This window comes from Mandrillus leucophaeus, unplaced genomic scaffold (assembly GCF_000951045.1).
Source record: "Mandrillus leucophaeus isolate KB7577 unplaced genomic scaffold, Mleu.le_1.0 Scaffold797, whole genome shotgun sequence".
In the NCBI taxonomy this organism is placed as follows: domain Eukaryota; kingdom Metazoa; phylum Chordata; class Mammalia; order Primates; family Cercopithecidae; genus Mandrillus; species Mandrillus leucophaeus.
Window position 1 is genome coordinate 774,802 of NW_012108663.1, and position 11,385 is coordinate 786,186.

An 11,385-nucleotide genomic window follows, 5' to 3' on the forward strand; every position below is an offset into this window, starting at 1 on the left:
CTGTAGGGCCAGCAGGCTAAAGGCTAAGAGATAAGCCAGATGCCCTGGCTTGCTAGTTACCAACCACAGGACAGTCTCTGCCTGAACCTAAATCTCAGTTTTTCCATCAGAATCATGAGGTGGGTAGAACTGGGGTTCAAAGGGCCTCCTCAGCTCTGACTTAGAACAGTCTGTACTTTTGTGTCAGTTCTCATGGCAGACCGGGCAGGACCTGGCCTGAGTTCAGAACAGCCTGTTGTAGGAGGCTGTGCCACAGGCAGTGTGTCAGGGCTATAAGCAGAATTCCTCTGCCCACTCAACCTGGCTTTCCTCCACCCTTGACCTTTGTTGGAAAGGCCCTGGATTTGCAAGCAGGGTGGTCTGGCTCCCCTCTCCAGTGGGGCAGGAGGATTCAACCTCATCTCCATATCCTGGCAGGTGCAGCCTCAGCCTAGTGCCCTCCTCCCCTCTGACAACATTGCCACACACGGTGACCAGCTATTTGCTCCCCTAAAAGGCTACTTGGCTGGACATGATGCTAGCACATGTTCTGTTGAGCTGCCTTCTCTCTCAAAGGTTGCCTTATGGTTTGCAAATGGAGTGAAACAATCCCATAGGACAGTTTGCTGATTCAGAGACTGCTGGCTCCGGGGTGCAAATCCTGCTTGGAATTTCATCTTTCACCCTGATTGTGGGTGTGAGATACCTGCTAAGACCCAGCATGAGAAAAGCCAGGACATGACATTTAGCCCCTAGCCTCTTTCTCTGCCCCACTGCCTTGCCAACAAAAAGGCTGCCTCTGGGGAAGGCAGCTGTCTCCATGCTAACATGGGCCCTGCCATTTATGTATTTGACAATATGTATTTATTGGGCGACTACTATGTGCCAAGCACTGCTTCAGGGGCTGGGGACACTGTAATAAGCAAACACAGACACAATCTCTGCTCTCTTGCTCCACTTACATTCTAGAGGCAGAGGCTGGCATTTAATATGGGGGCTTGAGGCATATTACAAAAGCCTGAGCGGGAGACTCAAAGTTTGCACATATGTGGTGATGGACGCGATGAGCATAAATGAGATGGCTCAAAAGAGAGTGTATAGAATGAGAGGAGAAGGGGTTTGAGATAAAACCTGAGGAATCCCAACATCTCAGGGGTAGACAGAGGAAGAGAAAGTAGAGAGGAAGCCACCATGGGTAAGGGGATCCCAGGGCATCAAGCCAAGCCAAGAGAGGATTTTCAGGAGGAATAAATGATCAGCCATTAAATGAGTCATATCAAGAAAGGAGAAGTCCAAGCAAAGGCCACAGGCTGAGTGTTTAGAGAGCAGCGTTTTTGAGTAGCGCACATGGAAGGCAGCCCGTTACAGGCTCCAGAGCAAAGACAGACAGTGAATGCAAGAAAGAGGAAAGCAACATTTCTTGAGCACCTACTATGTGTCAGGTTCTCTGCTGGGGCCCTTATATGCCTCATCCTGTCATTCATTTGGTCAACAATTTTCTAGATGCAGGGTCTTATGGAAAGCAAAGATAGGTAAGGCCTCTGCCCTCATGGACCTCATAGTCCACATGTGAATAGGAGCCAGACATTTATCAAAGTGTCCCCCAAATGAATGTGAACTTACAACTGGGACTAGGGTTATGCAGGAGAAGCATGTGGTACTAATGAGATCCTTTAATTTGGGGCTTTGACCTAGCAGGGAGCTCAGCGAAGGCTTCCTGAGGAGTGGACAAAGAAGCTGAGATCTGAAGGACACATAGAAAGGAACTCGGTGAGTGGAGCAGAGTGGAGTGTTTTACGCAGAAGGAACATCATATGCAAAGAACTAAAAGGTGGCCACTGGGAGTGGAGTGGAGAAGGAGAGGGGCAGAGAGGGGCAGAGAGGGTCAGGGGAGCAGGGAGAGGTGGGTGAGGCAGAGCCAGACTCAATGAGGCTTCACAGGCCATAAGGAGGAGTTTTGTCTTTACCCTGAAACCACAAGAAAGCTGCAGCAGGTCGTTAATCAAGGCAAGGATATGATCAAAGTCCTGTTTTGAAAATACCAGTCCAGCCACTACATGAAGATAGAGCAAGAGATGATTTGGGCAGAGTATTTAGAAAGTGATACTGCTGAGTCCAGGAAAGGATGGTGGTAGCTTGCATTAGAGGGGAGACAAAGGAGACTGAAACAAGTGGATGGGTTGAAAAGATGTTTAGAAATTGCTTAGAATAGCAGATTACCTATAACTGGCACTTGTAAATAAGGGAATGGTAAAATAAATGTTATTAGGTCCACCCAGTAGAATACTATTTGTAAAAACAGAGCTAAAGATTTCTAATACTGAACAGAAAGATTGACAAAATATATTTTTAGGTGAAAAATGCAAGGTACAAAACAGCATGTACAGTATTGTATTTTGTGGAAGAAAGGGAGCAATATCTATTGTTTGTCTTTCCATAAAGATGCACTAGAAGGATACCTACCCCCTCAAATAAAGGTGGTTTATCTGTGTGTGTTTTAGGGGGAGTACTGAAGTTGATGGAGTTGGGTGAGACTCCTTACTAAATCTTGTTTTATATTTATTTTGATTTTTCAATGTATTTCCTATTTAGAGATAAATAACCTTGAAAGTCAAAGCAACATAGGAAGTAAAATGAGCAGGATTGGCTATGAGGTTGGTAATGTGGGAGATGTTGAAAATGACTCCTAGGCTTGTGGCTTGTGTAACTAGATGTAAGGGACAGGAAAAGACAGTAGGTTTGGGGAGGAAGATCATGAGATCAGTTTAGGACATATTGAGTGTGAAATGCCTTCAAAGAGTGAGATGACTCTTTGAAGAAGTTTGTATGTGAAGAAGAGAGAGGCAAGGCAGTAGCTGCAGAAGGAAGTAAGGTCCAGGAAGGTGGGTTGGTTTGTTGGTTTCAGTGGGAGACACCTGGGCACCTGAAAAGCAGTAGGGAAAGATCCAGTTGAAAGGGAGAACCTGGTTGTCCTTGAGTCACGTCATTGTTAATTATTCCATTTTAGGGATGAGGAAATGAGGCTCTGGAAGGCCCAAGATCACATCGCTAGTAAGTGGCAGAACTGAAACTGGCTCTGACTACCAGACCAATGGAGTCATGGAAAGGTGCTGGCAGGGAGCCATTAGGAGATAGGATTAATGAGGTCACCAGGCTTAGAGGCTCAGAAGATGCCCACATATTCTGAATAATCCCTCTAGAGCAGTCGTCTCAACTGGGGGTGATTTTGCCCCCCAGGAGACATTTGGCAATGTCTGGAGACAGTTTGGTTGTCAGAACTCAGGGTGGGGGTATGCTATTGGCACCTGGTGGGCAGAGACCAGGGATACTGCTAACAGTCTGCCTCACCCACCCCAGCAATGCACAGGATAGCCCTTGCAACAAGTCAATAGTGCCCAGGTTGAGAAACCCTGCTCTGGAAGCTCCAGGGGTTCAGGGAGCTTGTCAGCATCTCCACCCTCTCCACAAATGCAAGTATCTTTATTGTTTTTACTATCTTTTTATTTCTGTGATTTGGGCACATTGTAAAACATTCAAACAATGCGAAAGTTGTTAAAATATTAAGTAAAAGTCTTGCCTCTTTCAATCAGAATTCCCCAGAGGTAATGGTTGTTATTGTAACTTTAGTAAACGGGTTGAAATCACAAGCAGAAAACTTATTTTTTCTCTCCTATTTCTTCCTAAACACTCTCTGTGACCTATTTCTCCCCTGCTTCTTGGGTGAAATCTCCTGAAGAGCCAGAACTTTTTGAGGTGCTTTCAGATAATTAAAAAAATTCTCCGATTACTTCCAGGAATTAACATGTCCAGTCTAGTAGAACAGACAAAACCCAAACTTCACTAAAAGTGAAAGCTTTACCCCTCTCCTCCACTGAGGCCTGTCAGGCTGCAGAGGCCAGGGATGTGGTCAGTGTCTTCTCTCTTTTCTGTCCCTACTGGCTTATTATTTAGCCAGTTTCCCTGCTGATGCATATTGAGGTAGTTTCCAGTTTTTTACTCTTATAAACACTGTTGAGCCATCCTTGTACCTATGTTTATCTGTACACACTTGTTATTTTGTAAGGACAAATTTCTAGAAATCAATGTGCAGAGGTATGCATATTTAAAACAGTAAAACATACTTCCAGATTGTTCTCCAGAGTAACTGCATCAGTATATGTTCCCACCAGCAGAGTATGAGAGGGTCCATTAAGAGTTCTCACTCTTGGCTGGGCGCGGGTGGCTCATGCCTGTAATCCCAGCACTTTGGGAGGCTGAGGCGGGTGGGTAATTTGAGGTCACAAGTTGGCCAGCTCGGCCAACATGGTGAAACCCCGTCTCTACTAAAAAAAAAAAAAAATTAGCTGGGCGTGGCAGCATGCGCCCATAATCCTAGCTACTCGGGAGGCTGAGGCACGAGAGTCACTTGAACCCGAGAGGTGGAGGTTGCAGTGAGTCGAGTGAAGTTGCACTGCACTCTAACCTGGGCGACAGAATGAGACTCTATCTCAAAAAAAAAAAAAAAAAAAAAAAAGTTCTCACTCTCTCTCCCCACCTTTTTCAATACAGTACATACTAGTGGGGCCAGGCTGACATTAACTACTGATTGAATGAGTGCTGAGAGAACACCCATTCTTTGTGGGCTTCTTGAAGTCCATGAAGAAAGCACAAACTCTCCCAAACTCACTCCTCCCTCTTGACACACAGTCATCTCTTACTCCTCTCCCTCCTCCACCCTCTCAAACTTCAGGATTCTAGGTCCTGAATTGCTCTTGAATCCATTGTCTTCTCTCCGTTTCATGGCCAATGTTGGAATTCAGGCCTCATCATCTCTTGCCTACAAGAGTTCCTTGCAGGTCTCCCCATCTCTAACTTTGCCATCTCTGATCCATTCTTGACACCCCCAGCGTGAAGCTTCTAAAATGCCAATGTGGTAACCACCCCCCAACCCCTAGAGACTAGCTCCCTAGGGCCCACTCCACAGGACACACTGTGATCTGTCTTCTCCCTGTTCTCATCTCATCTGTAGCTCTTTGCCTTCCTCTTCTTACACCCCAGTCACACATTGCTGCCTGCCTGCCATGAGCACAGCAGGCTTCAGCTCTTTCTTTGTCCATTCAGTTCTCTCTGGCTAGAATGCCCTCTTCCTCTTTTTTTGCTGCCATCAAGCAGAGAGTGGACATTTGTTGGTTTGTGGCTTCCCAGCCTTCATTCCTCCCCTTTCCTTAGACTCCTGTTTAGTGAATTGTCTCTGCCTGATTGTGGGTGATGTTGGTGAAACAATAAATCTATGCATGCCTCCTTTCATAGAAGCCAAAGGGAAGTTGCCTTCCCCTCCCCAGCCCAGTATAGCCAGGAGGAAAGCATGTGACTAAGCTTGGTGACTGGACACTCTCGTTGGACTTTGAATCTGGAACAAGGAATATAAGAATAGAGGAAACATATTTCATTCATTTTATTGGCAGCATCCTGATCAAACCATTCCTGCTTCCTATTCCTTCCCAACCCCTCCCCAAGAAGTGCCTTTGCTTATGTCAATTTCCATATCTGGTTCTCTAGCTTTTCTCTTGATTCTGTAAGCTCCCTATAGCTTACCCCTCCAACCCCACAAATTCCCTTCTCTCCTAAGTTAATGAGAAATGCTTTCTGTTGCTTGCAACCAACAATTTCTGATAGGAAGTCCAGCTCAAATGTTTCTTCCTCTGGTTCCGCACAAACATACTTCCCTGTACATTCCCATAGCACCCTCTACAAAGTGCAGATCACGTCTCAGTTTTTTTGTTTTGTTTTGTTTTGTTTTTTCTGTTTCTTCCATTAGGGTAAAAACTCATATTGGTCCCATCCTTGTGAGCTCTGGACTCACCAGCTTATGCGTGGTCCAAAGCCAAACATTTAAGGAAACAAACATTTAAAGACTAAGTTAATGGACTAGTAGCTCTGCCTGCTCCTCCTCTAGGCACTTCGGTGACTTACACAGACTCTGTCATGCCACAAAAATAGTAAAAAATGCACCTGCCTCCCTCGTGAGTCTGGCTGGGAATAACATGGTATGATTTCTGTTTGGGACACTCCTTCTGTCTGTGCCATGGAAGATGGGGTGAGGGAGGGCAGGAGGGGGAAGAGAAGAGGACAGAAGAGGGACAGAGAGGCAGCTGTTGGAGCAGCTCAGGTGGAAGATGGTGGTGAGTGGGATTAACATGATGGCAATGGGAACAGAGTAAAGGGGCTGACTGGTGAGATTGTGAACAGAGCATTAGAATTGGATAGGCTGCTCAATTGTTTCTGGTAATTCTTAAAACAAAAACTGGCCATTTGAGATGGTTTCCATCAGAAGGAGGTGGTGAGGGAGTTCGAGTGTGCCTGTGCATGGCGGAGCAGGGGTGGGGGGATTGGTAGGGGAGGGTGTCACACCATCTCCAGCATCCCCCTCCTGCCAGCAGCCATGACCGTGCAGGCTGTCTTGCCTGTTTTCTAAAGAGCTTCCCCAGGCAGCAGGGGAGAAAGGAGAAGGGGGGCTGGCCACCCACGCCACTAAGCAGAGGTGAGCCAGGAGCACTGAGTCCTCAAATTCGCCCTCCCCCCAGCCACTACAGGCTGCCAGGTGCCTTGTTTTTGATGAAAGCTTGTAAAAACCCATGTGCATGGATGGTCATGCATTCATTTTTGTTCATTTAACTAATACTCACTGAGTCTGGAGCCACGCAATGGTGAGCAAAGCCTGCCATGGACCCTGCTCTCAAGAAGCTCCCGAGCTGGCGAGCTGGTGGGGGAGAAGATGCGTAATCAGGCAATTAGGAACCAGTGTGAGCGGGAGGTAAGCATTGGTTGCTATGGGAACACGAGGAGCGGCCACAGCTGCTGCTCCTCTCCGAAGAGTGGTGGCAAGCAAATAAAGGAGGCGCAAAACAGGCAGACCTGCTTGCCAGGCCCAGCTCTGCGCATCCCAGCCAACTGGTCCAGGACAAAGATCTTCTGAAAGGACAAAACCCATCAGCTCTCTGCCACACTATCTCTGCACCTAAGAAATAAGTAGGGAGGGCATGATCCAAGGATCCAATGAGATGTTGTATGTCTGTGCCTGGCGCCCAGTAAGTCTATAGCACATGGCAGCTTCTAGGGGTTTTGTTTTCAAGAAATAGTTGTTGGTTAAAAGTTTCCTGGGTTATTGGACACCAAGAGTAGAGCTGTGAATGAGATAAACAAGGGTCTTGCTATCAGGGAGCTGATAGTAATTGAGGAGGGGAGACAGATACAAACATACTTGTATGGTACAAGCAATTACTACTGTGATCTTATCATGATGCTATGAGTGTGTTTCAGAATGGGAGCTGGCCTAGGCTAGGGACCCAGGAAGACTTCCTGGAAGAGAGGCCATTTCAGCTAAGATCAAAAGGAAGAGAATTACCAAAGAGGTGGGGATCCTGCATTCCAAGTACAGTGAACAGTGTATGTGAAGGTGCCAAAGCAAGAACGAGTCTGATATGTCCCAGGCAAGGAAAGGAGGTCAGGGGAAACTGGAGAGGGAGAGGGGAGGCTGGAAAGATGGGCAGGGCATTAATCCACTCAAGCCTCTAGGCTGTGGTGAGGAGTTCATGTTGGATTCTAGGATGACCCCAATGCACACCACCCCTATGTCACAATGTTACTGTGACTTCCACTACTGATCAGCACATTAAAACAACCATCAGTGCCTGAGGCACAGCCATGCTCAAGGGGCTTGACTCAGAGCAGGTTTGGAGAAGATGCTGGAATTTGAGAGCTGACAGAGCTCTTGGAGAACATTTGGGTCCAAATTCTCACTGTGCAGATGGAAACACTGAGACCCGGAAAGGAAAAAAAGACCTGCTCAGGGCTGCACAGCAAGCAGGGGTATCAGGTCTGTAACTAGAACGCCGCTTAATCAGCCACACAGTGCCCCTTGCCTCTGTGGAGATCTAAAGGCAAGCTTTTTCTTACAGGTGTAATTTCCTCTCCCTCTCAGGACAACCAGGAGAGTGTTTCCAGCCCTTTCTTACTTTCTTGTACTTCCTGTAGTGTTCCTCTTTTCAAAAAGTCCCCATTTCTATTAACCACAGATTCTCATTTGCTTATCCTCCACCTTTCTGTCATGATGGGGCAGCCAGAGGCAGGGCTTGGACCCCAGGCAGGGCCTAACAGAGCTCTTGTACCAGCTATTGATGTGTCTTCCTGGCTTACCCTAGCTCCTGCCCTTGCTATCCCCTGAACCATGTTCTGTGGGCAAAGTCATCTCCACTGACATGGTCACAGTGCTTGCCTGCCCAGGCAGGCCTCACCACACGTGCACTGGTGGAGTTGACATGGTCTCAGCTATCGTCTTATACACCCCCCATGCCCCATTGCCCTGATGGGAACAGTGAAGTAGGAGCAGCCCAGAGTTCTTGCCTGTGAATGAACTGTGTCTGGTCTTCTGACTCTGCTTACCCTACTCTCAGCACTGTCCGCTGGCTCTCTTATCTCCCTGTTGATGGAAGCACAGAGGAATAAGGGGAGTGGGGAGACACTATGGGAGGAGGGAGGCCAGCACTGCCTGAGTGGAACCTGCAGGGGTTGGGGTGAGAGAAACCTGCTTCTCTGCCCCTCTAGTACAGCTCTTACCCAGCTAGCCCTCCCTACAGAGTGGGCCCAGGGTCCAGGAAGGTGCTCTAGGCCTCCACCAGGGAACTCTCTACCTGGTAGGGCCTCCCTTTTAGGCAGAAATTGAGGCCACTACATTCCTCTTGTTTAAGTCCTGGAAGGAGCTGGCTTTGGATTCAACAGTCCTGAGTCCAAATCCCAGCTCTGCCACCTCTAGCTGAGTAGCCTTGGACAAATCTTTGAACATAACTGGGCCTCAGCTTCCCTATCTGACCATAAAAATTGCTATCTCATTGACTTGCTGTGGAGATTAAATAGGGGAGCTAAGTACTAACTCCCTACCTGGTATATAATAATAGGTGTTTGACAAATGGTAGTTCCCTCCCCACACTCTTGACTTGTCTCTCCAGTCACACACCCAGCAAGTTCTGCCTAATTCCTTCCAGAGATCCTTGGGGTGAGGCTGGGGCCAGATTTGGCAAGAACCTCCTGGCTCCAGGGAGAAGAGAAGGGAGCTGTGTCCCATGGTAGACAGTCCTAATCCCTGAAATTCAGCAGGAGGCATGCAGTGAGAAGATACACCAGGGGAAAAGATGATGGGAGGGAAATTGGAAGGAAGGAGAAAGTGGCAGGTGGCTTTGGGGCCTGTGTCAGAACAGTGGGGAAAGGGGCCTGAGCCTCATGGGGGCCCATTGGGCCAGTTGAGGCAGTGCCAGAATGTTGAGAGAGACAAAGAAGGAAGACTGTGGGCCACAGGCTGCCTGGACCTCTTGGTGACAATTCCTCTGAGCTTATCCTGGGAGCACGGGATCTCTCTCTCATAGAGACCCATGTAGGCTCCAGCAGGGGATTCAGCCCAGCCCCATTCAGCTCCAGACACTTGGCTCCCTCATATCCCTATTATCTGCCTCCACAAACTAAACCTTCACCCCAGAACCGTGTTCCCTTTTGATCTTTTATTTCCTGCAACCCAGATGTCCCCAAAATATCTCTTAGATTTTACAAATTTTTCTTCACAAGAAATTGCCCCGTCTCCAGAAGTAATCAGCACTTGTTGCCACAAAGAAGCCTTAACTTTGGGTTCCAGGCTATGGATACGTTTGGCCGAAATGTTTCCACTGAAATGTATCCACTGACAGCCAGGAACATCCCTTGGAGAGGAGTTCTTGGCAGGCAGTGTACAGTGAAGTCTGGGGCCAGGAATGACCCTCAGTTTCCAATCTGGGTGAGGATTAAGTCTATGGCATGGATTAGAGTTGAATTCGTAGTTGGGATCAGGGCTGGATTTGTGACCAGGTTGAGGTCTCAGTCCATGACTACAGTTTATTAGTGTCTTTTGGTTGCAAGCAACAGAATTCAACTCTGGCTAACTTGGGCAAAAACTAAGACTGTATTTTCAAGATATTGGGCTTGTTTTCAGAATTGATTGATATGAATATGACACAGCTCCAATCTTCTCAATCTCTGTGTGTCTCCTTTTGAATTTCAAATTCTTTGGAGAGGAATCTCTGCCAAGAATAAGTCAAGTTAGCCAGGCTGCTGGGCCACACATTGTTGAGGAAGTGAGAAGGCTCTAAGCTTTGGGGAAAGCAGTCTGACACCATTTATTAAAATAAAAAGATGCACATCATTTGACCTAGCAATCCTACTTCTGGGACATCATCCTGTAAGAATGGAAACCCCAGTACTTAAGGTCCTATATGGACAAAGATGTCTTAGTTCATTTTCTGCTGATGTATCAGAATACCACAGACTGGGTAATTTGTAAAGAACAGAAGTTTATTTGGCTCATGGTTCTGGAGGTTGGGAAGTCCAAGGACATGGCACTGGCATCTGGTGAGGGTAATCCCATGGTGGAAGGCAAAAGGTGGAAGTGAGCATGCAAAGCACAGAGTAAGAAGAAGCCAAGCTTATCATTTTATCAGGAACCCATTCCCTCTGTAACTAACTCACTGCCACAATAATGGCATTAATTCATTCAAGAGGGTGGAGCCCTCATGACTTAATCACCTCTTAAAGGCCCCATCTCCCAATTCCATTACATTGGCAATTAAAGTTCAACATGAGTTTTGGAGGAGACATTCAAACCATAACAGATGTGTATTGCATAATTACTTACAGCTTTTTTAAACCCTAAAAATCATAGTAACCTATCAATAGGTTAATAGCTGAGTAGATTATGACACATCCACACTATGAAATACTAGGCAACCATTGAAGATTAGTAATTAGAGCCATATGATTGATTTCCAGGGAGTGTTGTTGAGTGAGAAGAATATGAACTGGAAGAGTATGTATATAATTTCATTTTAATAAAAAAGGACAAATAAAAACTTGTGCATGTATTGCATATGTGTATATGTATATACACACAAAGGTATACATATATGTGTGTGCATATGTCTGTATGTGATTACACAAGTATGAAGAAAAATATGGAATAATGAATACTAGTTTATTGACATAGATTGTGGAGGGAGTACTGATATAGGCCGAGGTGGAAGGCAAGTAAAAATAGAAAGGACTATAACTTTTTTTCTTTCATAATTGAGATTTTATTGGTTAAGGATCAGTACAGACATTTCGATTTGTACACAATTCTTAACATATGTAACAAAAATCTAAAAAGCTATGTATTGTAATTCTTTTTAAAAGTTATTCCAGTGACTTTCCTGCTTAAAATTTGGAAGCAAATTTTCCTTTAGAGGCTATCAAGGCCAGGCACGGTGGCTCAAGCCTGTAATCCCAGCACTTTGAGAGGCCGAGACGGGCGGATCACGAGGTCAGGAGATCAAGACCATCCTGGCTAACACAGTGAAACCCCGTCTCTAC

The 11,385-nt window shown here is 46.4% G+C and overlaps 1 long non-coding RNA gene and 1 pseudogene across 1 annotated transcript in view; both read right to left on the bottom strand.

Annotated features, from left to right (window-relative positions):
• LOC105529970 overlaps positions 1-6,733 on the bottom strand; it is a 29,861-nt gene extending 23,128 nt beyond the window's left edge. Inside the window, exon 1 of the long non-coding RNA XR_001004589.1 lies at positions 6,645-6,733. This is a non-coding gene — a long non-coding RNA (uncharacterized LOC105529970). The remainder of the gene's footprint in view (positions 1-6,644) is intronic.
• Positions 6,734-6,786: 53 nt separating this feature from the next.
• The window catches only part of LOC105529978, a 14,683-nt pseudogene continuing 10,084 nt past the window's right edge, over positions 6,787-11,385 (bottom strand).